We start from the raw sequence: 13810 nt of genomic DNA on the forward strand, positions 1-13810 counted from the left end.
ACAAAAATATCAAATTAGGCTTTCATCTTAGAAGCAGAAAGCTTAAAAAAAACTGGCATAGAGACTGTTGCAATTTTATACCTACTCATTGTTCTGTCACAAAGACAAATTGGTAATATTTTGTTCTATAAGATTACAAAGTGCTTCTCAGCCATACCATTGATTTAACAGTAGTGTGTACAGATTTTCAGTTCTGAAATTGTAAATCCAGCCAGATGCAGAAGTGATAGAAAAGGAACAATTTTTATACATCAAAGGGGAGCTTTTTGAAAGGGGCAAAGGAAGTTAGGTTCCCAAAGAGGAAGGATGAGTCAGTGGTTAGTTCAGCAGCAAGAGACCTGGATTCAATTCCCTGCCTTGCCACAGACTTTCAGGGCAACATCCACAAAAGCATTTAGATAACTAATTGCATGTGCCCAACTTGAAAATTGAGATCCTTAAATTTGTGGTCAGCTGCTGCCCCACCCAGTAGGTGCCTAAATTCCATGGGTGCTGACGTTTCTGTTGGTGCTCAAGCGCAAATCCACCTTAAGTCCTGATACCACCAAGCTGTTCAGCAAGCTCATGCCTAAGGCCCAGCAGGATTCACAAAGTAAGCATTTCCACTGCCTATCTTGCCGCCAAAGCCCGAGCTGGTACGAATTCCCAGAGTATGTCTATTCAGCAACTAGACACCCGTGTCTGGCCCGTGCCAGCTGACCTGGGCTTGTGGGGCTCATGCTGCAGGCTGTTTCACTGCTGTGTAGACATCTGGACTCAGGATGGAGCCCGGACTCAGGATGGAGCCCAGACTCAGGACCGTTCAAGGTGGGAGGCTCTCCGAAGGCTACATAGCAGTTAAACAGCTCTGCAGCCTGAACCCCATGAGTCCGAATCACCTGGAACGGGCCAGCTTCAGGTTTTTCTTTGCTGTGTACACGTACCCTCAGAGGCCCCCTTAGAAGCTCCCAATGAAAGAGGATGGGAGTTAAGTTCCTACCTCCCATTCGTGCTTTTGACAATCTCTCCCTGAAATTTGAAAATAATGAAGTAGTATTCAACCACAGTGAAATTTATATCTGTTTCAGTTAATCTGAAAATGACAACTAAACACATGGTGAAATTGTGAAATGTTGATTCAGGGAAAGAATCACATTCCCAGACTTAGGGTGTCTGATTTATGTAGTTAACAGCTCCAGATATTTTAACATTCATTTATTTTAGTTAATTTCAATCAATTAAACCAAACTAGGTCTTTTGGATTGTAATTCAGTAAGGATTTTATAGTGTGCAGAATGTTGAAGCTTAAATTGAAAACAATACTGATGATGCTAAACTCATCCTCCCTTCAGAGACTTAGGAAATTGAAATTCCATATTGTTCAGAGGGTATGGCCTTGGAAGCAGCGGAAGTACAGCTACGCTAGTGCATGGAAAATTGTAAGGAAATATATCTATTCAATGCAGGAAAATCCATAGAACAAGAACAGGAGGAAAGCATCCTGAACTGAGAAGGCAAAAGAGGGCACGTTACTGCTTGTACCACTGTAACCCAAAGTGGTAAGAAATTAGCACATACAGAGATTGTACATGGACCACGTGGAACAATAAAGGAAATGGGGCAGAGAGGCAAACCGCAGGGCATCTGAGATGAACAAATAGGGGTGATTCTCTCTCCTTCGCTTGATCGCAGAGCTCAGGGCCTATTGTCAGCACTGAGGACAATCATGCTGTCGCTCATGCAGCACTTAATAGACTTGTCAACCACCCTAATATATTGCTAGGGTTACTGTTGGTCCTGTGTGCCTTAAGTTGCCGTGTATCTTGGCCCTGATTCAAGACAGCACTGGAATGTTGCCTAACTTTAAGCATGTGCTTAAGTCTTACTGACTCCAGTGGGATTTAAGCCTGTGCTTAAATGTGGTCCTGAATAGGTTTCAGAGTAATAGCCGTGTTAGCGTGTCTTCGCAAAAAGAAAAGGAGTACTTGTGGCACCTTAGAGACTAACCAATTTATTTGAGCATGAGCTTTTGTGAGCTACAGCTCACTTCATCGGATGCATACCGTGGATACTGCAGAAGACATTATATACACAGAGAGACCATGAAACAATACCTCCTCCCACCCCACTGTCCTGCTGGTAATAGCTTATCTAAAGTGACCACTCTCCCTACAATGTGCATGATAATCAAGGTGGGCCATTTCCAGCACAAATCCAGGTTTTCTCACCCCCCCAACCCCATACACACACAAACTCACTCTCCTGCTGGTAATAGCTTATCTAAAGTGATCATCAAGTTGGGCCATTTCCAGCACAAATCCAGGTTTTCTCACCCTCCGCCCCCACCCCCCCCCCACACAAACTCACTCTCCTGCTGGTAATAGCCCATCCAAAGTGACCACTCTCTTCACAATGTGTATGATAATCAAGGTGGGCCATTTCCTGCACAAATCCAGGTTCTCTCACCACCTCACCCCCCTCCAAAAACCACACACACAAACTCACTCTCCTGCTGGTAATAGCTTATCCAAAGTGACCACTCTCCCTACAATGTGCATGATAATCAAGGTGGGCCATTTCCAGCACAAATCCAGGTTTTCTCACCTCCCCACCCCCATACACACACAAACTCACTCTCCTGCTGGTAATAGCTCATCCAAAGCAACCACTCTCCCTACAATGTGCATGGTAATCAAGGTGGGCCATAGGGATGCTGTCCTGAGCCAGGGCCATTATTTGGAACATATGATTCCAAGTAGTCAGCCACATCTCTGACCCCGCATCACCTTTTATTTTTTTTAGTTAGCCCAGGTAGTTTCCTTTCAGTTCGTAAGTGCTTTTTCACTCAGCACATGCTGCCCTACATGCTGTTCTCTCAGGTTCTCCCTTCTGGTCCTTTTACTGCTAGTACTACAACTTAAGCCACATAGTCCATGACAAGCTCCTGGCTGAAAAATATTCTTAATGGAGAAAAGCAATGGGGAAAACAAATGACTTTACTGTGTGTGGATTAGCGCTTGTGTGTCTCATAAGAAGGAATACTGAATCACCTTATTTGTTAAGTTTATGTTCTGATGAGTAACCATTGTACTGACCTAAGAACACAGCCTGATTCATGCCCACGTCGTCACCTCCACCACCACATTTCCTTAGCTGTATAATTTCTTGATCACTGGGGAAAGCAGAGCAGTTAGGTATTTCTTTGGGATGAGAAATTCCTTATTCCTGAATACTTTCTCGAGCCTTTTGTTATTTTCGTATAAGATATTTATAAAATAAGAGTTTTTATTAAATTTTAGTTGCATTGCATCCATGGTTGTTTATATTCAAGACCATATTTTCATTCAGGCTTCGAGCTAGATTCTACACTGGAGACTGCAGTTTTACACACACACACACACGCACATGGGTGTGATGCTCAAACTGCTTTTGTGCATGCAATTCAAGTAGTTAGATGTCTAAATGCTCAGTTTGGACTTCTGTGCATTAAACAATATTTTAAAAATCTGACTCTGAAATTGAGTGTAATCTTAGAGATTGCTTCTGAAAATGTAGCCCTTAAAAATTATTTACTACAAAACTAAAGTTTTTAAAATATTCATATTATTTTAATAATTCAGTACATGTACAGCTAAGATACAAGATATTACTTAGCCTTAGGAATTCTCTAAAGATTTAAAGCAGTTATGCGATTTTAAAATAGAGCGAACAAATTTCATAAATATGTCTTATGTATCCAAAGACCAGATCCAGGGAAAACGTGTTTTTAAAGTTGCAGTAAGGAGTGATCCACATGGCACAATGATTACTTTTGTGTATTCTTATGCTATGTCAGATGTATAGCTTACAGTAGAAAAGGAGCTATTCTGGCTCCAAAAGACCAGTAAGGCAATCCCACTGATTCAACGGGGGTTGTTTGAAGTGCAAAGCAGTGCTGAGTTTGGCCCAGTAAATACACATACAAGAGACCAGCTGCAAAAAAAAAAAAATTGCTTGTTTAAAATAATATTCCTTCTCCTGAGTTCTCATTTGACGCTGAATTGAAGAAGTTAAACTGCTGTATGGAGATCAGAATTTCAGAAGTTTATTGCTAAGAAATCCCATATTCTTGCCAAACCTAAAGTGGAGGTGATCTATGGATTCACATTTTTGTTTCACAACAACACAATTAAGTATTTGATTATCTAAGGTGTCATCTTACCAGCAAGATATGGATATGGATTTTTAAAATGCCCCTGTGGAAGATACAGATGCAAGAACAATTCCTTTTTGGATCCTCCTGCAGTGTGAAGTTTTTGTCTTTGCAATATGTAGTACCATTTACATTGGGCATTTGTTATTTTTTCAAAAACAATGCTATCAAAAAAAAGCTCTTGAGAATGCTGTAACCTGCACCCAGGGCATATATAATCTTCTGGTTGTTTTTTGTGAGATCCACGTCACAGGAGTTTGTCACTGATCTATATTACATATGTAGTAATAATGAATTTAATCATCGCCTTCCATAACTTTTCACCTAGGAATTATTCTTAATTCCTTCCTTCCTTAATTCTTAATGATCTTAAAAATTATTGGGTTTGTTCTTTCTCCTGATTCCTAATCGTAGCACTTACCAAAGGCCCCTATTTGAAAGGCCACTGAATACCAAGAAGTTTGTTTACATCGTGCTCTTGAAAGAAATACAAGCCCAGCCAGATTTCATATGATTGTTTTGTAAATATATTGTAAATTAATAAAAATAATTTTTATTCTCCTTTAAATTAATCACTGTTTCTTTGGTCAGTTTATAGCTTAAGCCCACAGTCAATGAGTACCTGTCAAATAGACCCAGCTGTGTCACAAAACAGTTTTTGTTTCCAGGCTTATATTTCTATATCTGCAATTATTAGTGTGTATATGTTCCCAGTAACGTAATTCAAAGCTCTTTGACTGTTGCTCTATAATAGATTCTGGTGGCTAATTTGCTTAAGTGAATTGCATGCCTGCAGCTTTGTTTAAATTTCTATCCAAACTGCATGCTTCCCCTTGCGTTGGCCACAAAATATGTGTTTTTGCCTCTGCTCAAAGACTTTTCTTACAACAGAAGCAACTGGTTATCTGAGAGGATGGAATTGCTCTAAGTTAGACACATGAGGCTTAAGAAAGCTCAAAGCCAAGATGCTATAAAAGGAGCATTACTCCTTCATTTTTCTGGAACTTTGAAATGAGACAGAGCAGGCTCATTGAAGGTCTAAACTATGGAACAAATAGGGGAACGTTTATATTTCAAAGGAAAGTAAAATGTTCTGGGCCAGACACAAACTCAATGCCAAAAAAAATAAAGCAAACTGAAGAAATCTTTGTATATTTGTGATCACTTAATAGCAACGATAATTCAAAGGAAACAGTAGATTAGCTTGTCATTGTGCTTCCCTGGAAATAAATGCCCATAATAATGTGAGGTTTCAGAGTAACAGCCGTGTTAGTCTGTAATTCACAAAAAGAAAAGGAGTACTTGTGGCACCTTAGAGACTAACCAATTTAAAACCAACGAAAGCTTATGCTCAAATAAATTGGTTAGTCTCTAAGGTGCCACAAGTCCTCCTTTTCTTTTTGCATAATAATGTGAGAGACCTAATCCATACAAACTGGTTTGTGTCTGAATGAAGTCTGCCACAGTTTTTCTCTGTTGTCTCTGAGGTGCATTTAGAATTATTTAAAGAGCCACTGCTTCTCTACATTGTTGTGTTCTTCATGTTTCCTTTCCCTTAGTTTCTGATTGCCAAGGTGTTGTGAGTACATTTGTGCTTTTCTTCCTTTATAATCCTGCTGGATTCATTCAGTGATGCCACAATCCAATCTTGGTGACATCCCAAATCATTAATATAATGAATCAGAAGGAGGCTGATTATAAATTAGAAAGCTTCTATTTATGCAAAATATCTTGGCAAGGGGCACCAGTGGGGAAGGAAATAGAATATATGACAGTTAGTGGGATTTTGGAGAAACGATTGTAAAGGATCCTAGGTGCTGTCTGTGAATTTAAAATACCTGCATGCTTTACAGCCAACTTCTGCCCACGGTTAACCCAGGCAGTGTCACTGACTGAGCACGATGTTGTGGCTTACAAAGGCCCAGAGCCTCAAAGGTGGTTAGGCTTTGAACTTCCATTGAGCCTTAGCAGGTTTGAGGATCTGGACCTAGGTCTTTAACCCTTTCTGTGGTTGTGCTGGTGCAAAGCACCCACAGCCTCTTGTACAAGCTACACAAATACCAATTTCTGCTGATATACGAAGATATCCTAACTTAAGTCATTAGTTCTTCAGCCCAGAGATGGATTGATCTATCAAACCTAGGATTTTCTTTTCACTGTGCTCCTTTCCTAGGTAGACCTCCAATGTTACAGTAATGTGGACATTGTTATATATATATACATACCTGTATTCACTAGGAGCACATCACTTTTTGGGTTTCTCATTAATCCAATGTATTCTACTCTAGCCATCAACATACACACACACAAAGATGGTGAGACAGCTTCCTGTACGAAAACTTGCTTCCTTTACTATTATCTCATTCTGCTCCTGTTGTCTCCTCCTCCTGTTCCATCTCATAACCAGCTTGCGAGCCCTTTGGGGCAGGCTCTGTCTTTTTGCTACATCCTTGTACACTGCCAAGTGCACTGAGACCCTCATCACCAACTGGGCTGTTGGCAAAATTATATATTATAATCGTAATCTTCTTTAAAAGGTGAAATCCAAGGAGATTTTAGAAATACCTGCCACTCTTTCAGTATCTTCATTCAGTGATTGGGAATAGGGCCAATCAATTACTTTTGTAAAAAGAAAAGGAGGACTTGTGGCACCTTAGAGACTAACCAATTTATTTGAGCATGAGCTTTCGTGAGCTACAGCTCACTTCATTGGATGCATACCGTGGAAACTGCAGCAGACATTATATACACACAGAGACCATGAAACAATACCTCCTCCCACCCCACTCTCCTGCTGGTAATAGCTTATCTAAAGTGATCATCAAGTTGGGCCATTTCCAGCACAAATCCAGGTTTTCTCACCCTCCGCCCCCCTCCCCCCACACACAAACTCAGTCTCCTGCTGGTAACAGCCCATCCAAAGTGACCACTCTCTTCACAATGTGTATGATAATCAAGGTGGGCCATTTCCTGCACAAATCCAGGTTCTCTCACCCCCTCACCCCCCTCCAAAAACCACACACACAAACTCACTCTCCTGCTGGTAATAGCTCATCCAAAGTGACCACTCTCCCTACAATGTGCATGGTAATCAAGGTGGGCCATTTCCAGGACAAATCCAGGCTTTCTCACCCCACCCCCCCCGAAAATTGGTTAGTCTCTAAGGTGCCACAAGTACTCCTTTTCTTTTTGCGAAGACAGACTAACACGGCTGTTACTCTGAAACCTGTCAATTACTTTTGTATCACTCAAAGTGGCATCTGCCATTTTAATGAATGCTTTCCAGCAAGTGTAGTATCAGAGAACAGTAGCTACCCTTATTACACTTTCTATTATTGACTAAGGCACCAATCTTGCAAACACTTATGCATGTGCTTAATTTTACACACTGAGTAATCCCACTGGAGTCAGCCATTCACAGTTCATAAAGTGTGTGAAGTTTTCACAAGCTCAGGGCCTAAAAGAGTCAAGCCACAGCTCTGAAATTTGAGATTAATAAAGAAAGTGGTAGGTGCTCCAGCCTCCCTAGAAGGAAACTGATTTTCCTGAAATGTCACATGCTGCATTTCATCTCAGGGTAGAGTGTTCCCGGGAAGTCAAATTCAGAGCTGAACAGAAGTTTTAAAGGCACAGTGTTTTGAAAATTTGCCTGAAGTTCACTTTTGGAAAATGTTCTAATTTTCTTTGGCTCCCAATATTTCCAAAGTAGCTTGGCCTAGAAACTACAGATTGTTTTGTTCGCCTTGCTGAGGAGAAGTGGCTTTTAGTAGCTTCCGTTAGTGGCAAAATTACAAAGCTTTATGCTAATAATGAAAACATTAAAATAGCTTGTGATGTTCCACACTAAGGCAAGCAGCAAATGGGTTAACTATGAGCTCATTAAAGCAGGGATGTAAGGGGCCAGTAGAATGGTGTGGGAGGGGCTTGGTAGGGGAAAGAAAATGGTTGTCTAATGCAAGGGATCAGGAAGAGCTGGGGAAATGATCCTGCTTGCACTAGACCCGGTATGTCGATTCCTCCCTCCACCCTGCTTCATAGGCTAAAGAAAGTGGTTTGCTGGGCAGGGGCTTGACCCAAGCTGAAGAAAGCCCCAGCTCTATTTCTCTGTGCATGAAGACAGAGTGGAGAAATGTTCTGCCCACAGGGCATCCGTGTATAGTTTTCAGGCTGCAGTGTTTTGTCTCTCTTTGCTACTTGTGAGTACAGCCTGGGTGATGCTTGTCCAGAGCTGGTTTCCTGTGTGTGCAGGGTAAGGGTTGCAATTACTTTGAAATGGTTTCAGCTCTGAATCGACCCACTCCTGACACCAGGCGTAGCTTATGCACAGGGAAGACAGGATGAAATGGGGAGAAGGTGCTGACGGGGAAGCGTGTAGACTGGGGGTAGGGGGGGAAGGGGCCTGGTGCTGTGCTATTTGGAACAGGGCATTGTGGGGAAGACAGGAAGAGGGTGTGTGCGGAGGGGTAGGAAAGGGGGCTGAAGGGGGGGTAGGGGACTAGGATGTGTAGGGATTCCTAGAATTGGGAGACGGGGAACATGGAAGGGTATAGTGGATTGAGAGAAGCATTGAGGTGTGTGAAGGGAAGCTGGGGGCATGGGAGGGAGAGATCGGGAAAGGCAAAGATCCTGATCGATGGGAAATTTTTAAGCATTTAAAGTTCTCTAGCTATAAATCCTGAAGCAATCGGTTTTCCCTTTTCCCCCCTCCCCTTCAATAGTCCTGCAGAAAAGGAGAAGGGGGCCACTTTGGTGGGCCTCAGAAGATTGGCAGAGTAGGGCTGCTTCTCCTCTGGACCTTATACACCAGCCTGACTTAAATGTCTGGTGCGTGTTCAAAAAGCCCTGGGCAAATCAGAGATACAGAATGCTGTTAAAACGACTTACGCATGGCCATGTTTCAGTGGCAATCCGTGAGCTTTGGTGGCATCACCCTCTCCCCTGCTCTCTGCCTCTGGCACACAACTGTTTGGTGTTTTGAGGGCTGAAATGCTTTGGTCTGTCTAAAGTCCTTGGGCTCAGTATAGGGGCTTCTGGCTTAAATTCAATGGCCTGCGATAGACAGATCGGACTAGATGATCTAATGGCCCCTTCTGGCCTTAATCTCTATGGAACTATGCCACCCACTGTTAAGTTCTTTACCAAAACAGAATCCACAACACACCAGCTGTTAGAACGTCTGGAATTGAATGGTTAAAGGTCCCCACTGCCATAGAAACCTCTATCAGTCAAAAAGAAAAGGAGGACTTGTGGCACCTTAGAGACTAACCAATTTATTTGAGCATAAGCTTTCGTGAGCTACAGCTCACTTCATCGGATGCATATTGTGGAAAATACAGAAGATGTTTGTTTTTATACACACAAATCATGAAAAAATGGGTGTTAATCACTACAAAAGGTTTTCTCTCCCCCCACCCCACTCTCCTGCTGGTAATAGCTTATGTAAAGTGATCAGTCTCCTTACAATGTGTATGATAATCAAGGTGGGCCATTTCCAGCACAAATCCAGGGTTTAACAAGAATGTCTGGGGGGGGACGGTTAGGAAAATAAGGGGAAATAGGTTACCTTGCATAATGACTTAGCCACTCCCAGTCTCTATTCAAACCTAAGTTAATTGTATCCAATTTGCAAATGAATTCCAATTCAGCAGTCTTTCGTTGGAGTCTGGATTTGAAGTTTTTCTGTTGTAATATCGCAACTTTCATGTCTGTAATCGCGTGACCAGAGAGATTGAAGTGTTCTCCGACTGGTTTATGAATATTATAATTCTTGACATCTGATTTGTGTCCATTTATTCTTTTACGTAGAGACTGTCCAGTTTGACCAATGTACATGGCAGAGGGCCATTGCTGGCACATGATGGCATATATCACATTGGTGGATGTGCAGGTGAACGAGCCTCTGATAGTGTGGCTGATGTGATTAGGCCCTGTGATGGTGTCCCCTGAATAGATATGTGGGCACAGTTGGCAACGGGCTTTGTTGCAAGGATAGGTTCCTGGGTTAGTGGGTCTGTTGTGTGGTGTGTGGTTGCTGGTGAGAATTTGCTTCAGGTTGGGGGGCTGTCTGTAGGCAAGGACTGGCCTGTCTCCCAAGATTTGTGAGAGTGTTGGGTCATCCTTCAGGATAGGTTGTAGATCCTTAATAATGCGTTGGAGGGGTTTTAGTTGGGGGCTGAAGGTCACGGCTAGTGGCGTTCTGTTATTTTCTTTGTTAGGCCTGTCCAGTAGTAGGTGACTTTTGGGAACTCTTCTGGCTCTATCAATCTGTATACACACAGACCATGAAAAAATGGATGTTTATCACTACAAAAGGTTTTCTCTCCCCCCACCCCACTCTCCTGCTGGTAATAGCTTATCTAAAGTGATCACTCTCCTTACAATGTGTATGATAATCAAGGTGGGCCATTTCCAGCACAAATCCAGGTTTTCTCCCCCCCCCACCCCCCGCCCCACTCTCCTGTTGGTAATAGCTTATCTAAAGTGATCACTCTCCTTACAATGTGTATGATAATCAAGGTGGGCCATTTCCAGCACAAATCCAGGTTTTCTCCCCCCCCCACCCCCCCGCCCCACTCTCCTGTTGGTAATAGCTTATCTAAAGTGATCACTCTCCTTACAATGTGTATGATATTCAAGGTGGGCCATTTCCAGCACAAATCCAGAGTTTAACAAGAACGTCTGAGGAACAGTGGGGGGGGGGGGAGTGGGGAGGAATAAACAAGGGGAAATAGGGTTTTGATAAACGTCAAAAGGGCAGCTCTCCCATAGAGCTTGTAGAACTTACACAGGTCACAGCTAGCTCTATAGTCCCCCTTCCCCTCCTCCCTGCCTTTAAAATATTCCTCCTCCCACCTTGCTAGGCCAGTTCCCTTGTCCCTGCTAGATTCTCGTGCCAGCCCCAGAGTCTGGCCAGTGCCCGACAGTAGACGTCCATGTGTTCTGTGGGAGGGCAGAGGTGTGTGTGTGTTCTGTGGGAGGGAGAGACAGGTATGTGTCTGCTCTGTCCCTAGGCAGTGCGGGGGCGGGGGGAGAGCAGGTGTCACAAAATGAGATCTGGAAGGGAAAACAAGGGATGAAGGGGGAAATGGGAGGAAAGCATTAGATTAGTAGTCATGGCGTGTGAGGCAAAACACTATCATGGATCAGAAACTGGCTATGTGAAAACAAAGTGTGAGAATATGTGGTCAATTTGAATGTTGCAAAAGGCTAAGGGGCACACCTCAAGCATCTGTACAGGGGCCAGTAGTTCAATATAGGAGATGAAAATCGCAAAATTGGCAGCTGACACTAAATTATTTAAACTTACCAAGACCAGAGAAGCCTCTGAGGGGCTTGGGAGAGACCTAACCAAGCCAGGCGAGTGGGCAGCATTGACAAATGCAAAGTAATACACACTGGGAACAACAAACTGCTTACGTCTCTGTTGGGTTTAGCCTACAATTGTGTTTTTCTTTGGTAAAATGTCAGCAACTAAACTAGGTGTAATCAGGCATGGAAAAGCTCTAGCTGCGGACAGCTCAATGAACAGCTCTGTTCAGTGTAAGGCAAATACTCGGCTGCATAAGGAACGGGATTGAAAATGCCATTAGGTAAATCCATCCGATGTCTTCCCTGGCATCCTGTTTGGTTCTGGTTACCGGATCTCTGAAACCTTAGAGCAGAAATAGCGGCAGGAGCGGATTTACCGCAACACATGCCGTGGCCTGGGACCCCCAATGACAGGGGCCCCAACACATAGGCAAGGGAACGAGGGGGCCGGGGGGGCTGCAGCACCCCCACGTTTCACGCTGGGCTCTGCTGCCGCCCCGCGCCCGTATAGTAGAACATAGGGTTAGGAGCACAGACACCCCCCCCCGGGCTCCTGGGGAGACAGGGAGGTGCCCAAGCCTGGCCCTGGTGGCTGGGATCGCAGCCCGCTGCTTTGCAAGGACCCAGCAGCCAGGGGAGGCGAGCACAGCTCAGCGCAGGGAGGTAGCGGGGCGCTCCTGTGGCTGCCCATGGAGCCATCCCCCGCAGGTGGGGGTTCAGCCCACCTGGGGCTCTGCCTGCTTCTCTGGGTCGGCTCGCAGGGTGGCGGCAGAGCCCACAGGTTTTCTCCCCCCTACCACCCCCCCTTGTTAAACCCTGGATTTGTGCTGGAAATGGCCCACCTTGATTATCATACACATTGTAAGGAGAGTGATCACGTTAGATAAGCTATTACCAACAGGAGAGTGGGTTTGGGGGGGGGCGGTGGGGAGAAAACCTGGATTTGTGCTGGTAATGGCCCACCTTATCATATGATTATCATACACATTGTAAGGAGAGTGATCACTTTACATAAGCTATTACCAGCAGGAGAGTGGGGTGGGGGGAGAGAAAACTTTTTGTAGTGATAAACACCCATTTTTTCATGGTTTGTGTGTATAAAAACGTCTTCTGTGTTTTCCACAGTATGCATCGAATGAAGTGAGCTGTAGCTCAGGAAAGCTTATGCTCAAATAGATTGGTTAGTCTCTAAGGTGCCACAGATACTCCTTTTCTTTTTATGAAAACCAGTGAACCTGTCCCTAGTTTGCCATTGCAGGATTCTTGCAAAAGGGGAAGTGGCCCAGGGAAACTGAGCAGACAAGAGGGGAAGGAAGAACGGCAGAGAGAGGCTGCCGCTAGAGGGTCCCTGGGTCGGTTCTTCCTAACTCTCATCAGTTCACAGATCAGTTTTATGCCCTGAAGCCTCTGATATTTTTGTATTTGTGGGAAGTAAGTTTGCATCCTCTACATGCCAAACTGGTGGTGCTCTGAAGTTACTCCGTGTTTAGGACATCAGCTGGGCCAGGATTTCACCCCATAATTCAGCGCACAGCTGAAGTAGTCAAAGGGCAGCTTATATGATTCTTACTTTCACCACATTAGAAATAATCGTCAGTTTATTACAGACACCTGTCTGGAACTCTGGTTTTTCGGTCTCATTATAAGACACCCAGCAAAAAAAACAGTGATATTTCCTAAACCAGAATGCTTCGTGGAAAATTATACAAGGGCTCCTTTAAGACATTGTCTGCACACACAGATTTAACTAGTTAAACTGCTGCAAACCCCTAATGTGTCTGTGGACAAATTGGTTTTAAAGGGGCTTATGAATTGAGCCTCCTATTGACTTAAGCTAACTGGATAGGCCGTTTCTAAACCAAAGTCAATACTGACTTAGGCCAAAATCAATATAAACCAGTTCTAAACTGATATAAGGGTGCCCACGCTGGACTTGTCTAGACTAGGAAAAAAGCTTATTTATTTTTAATTGTTACCTTGAGCTATCTTAATTGAAAACTTCACTCTACACTGGTGTAGACACAGGTCAGCCCAATTTTAGCAGGCTGAATGAGACCCTATGATCCTGCTAGTTCAGGTAAACTTGTGCAGATTTGACCATGTCTTCATTAGGGAAACAAGGTGTTTTATTAATGGCAGGTTTCAGAGTAGCAGCCGTGTTAGTCTGTATTCGCAAAAAGAAAAGGAGTACTTGTGGCACCTTAGAGACTAACCAATTTATTTGAGCATGAGCTTTCGTGAGCTACAGCTCACTTCATCGGATGCATACCGTGGAAACTGCAGAAGACATTATATACACACAGAGTAACAGCCATGTTAGTCTAACACCAG

This window comes from Eretmochelys imbricata, chromosome 7 (genome assembly GCF_965152235.1).
Source record: "Eretmochelys imbricata isolate rEreImb1 chromosome 7, rEreImb1.hap1, whole genome shotgun sequence".
Taxonomy (NCBI): domain Eukaryota; kingdom Metazoa; phylum Chordata; order Testudines; family Cheloniidae; genus Eretmochelys; species Eretmochelys imbricata.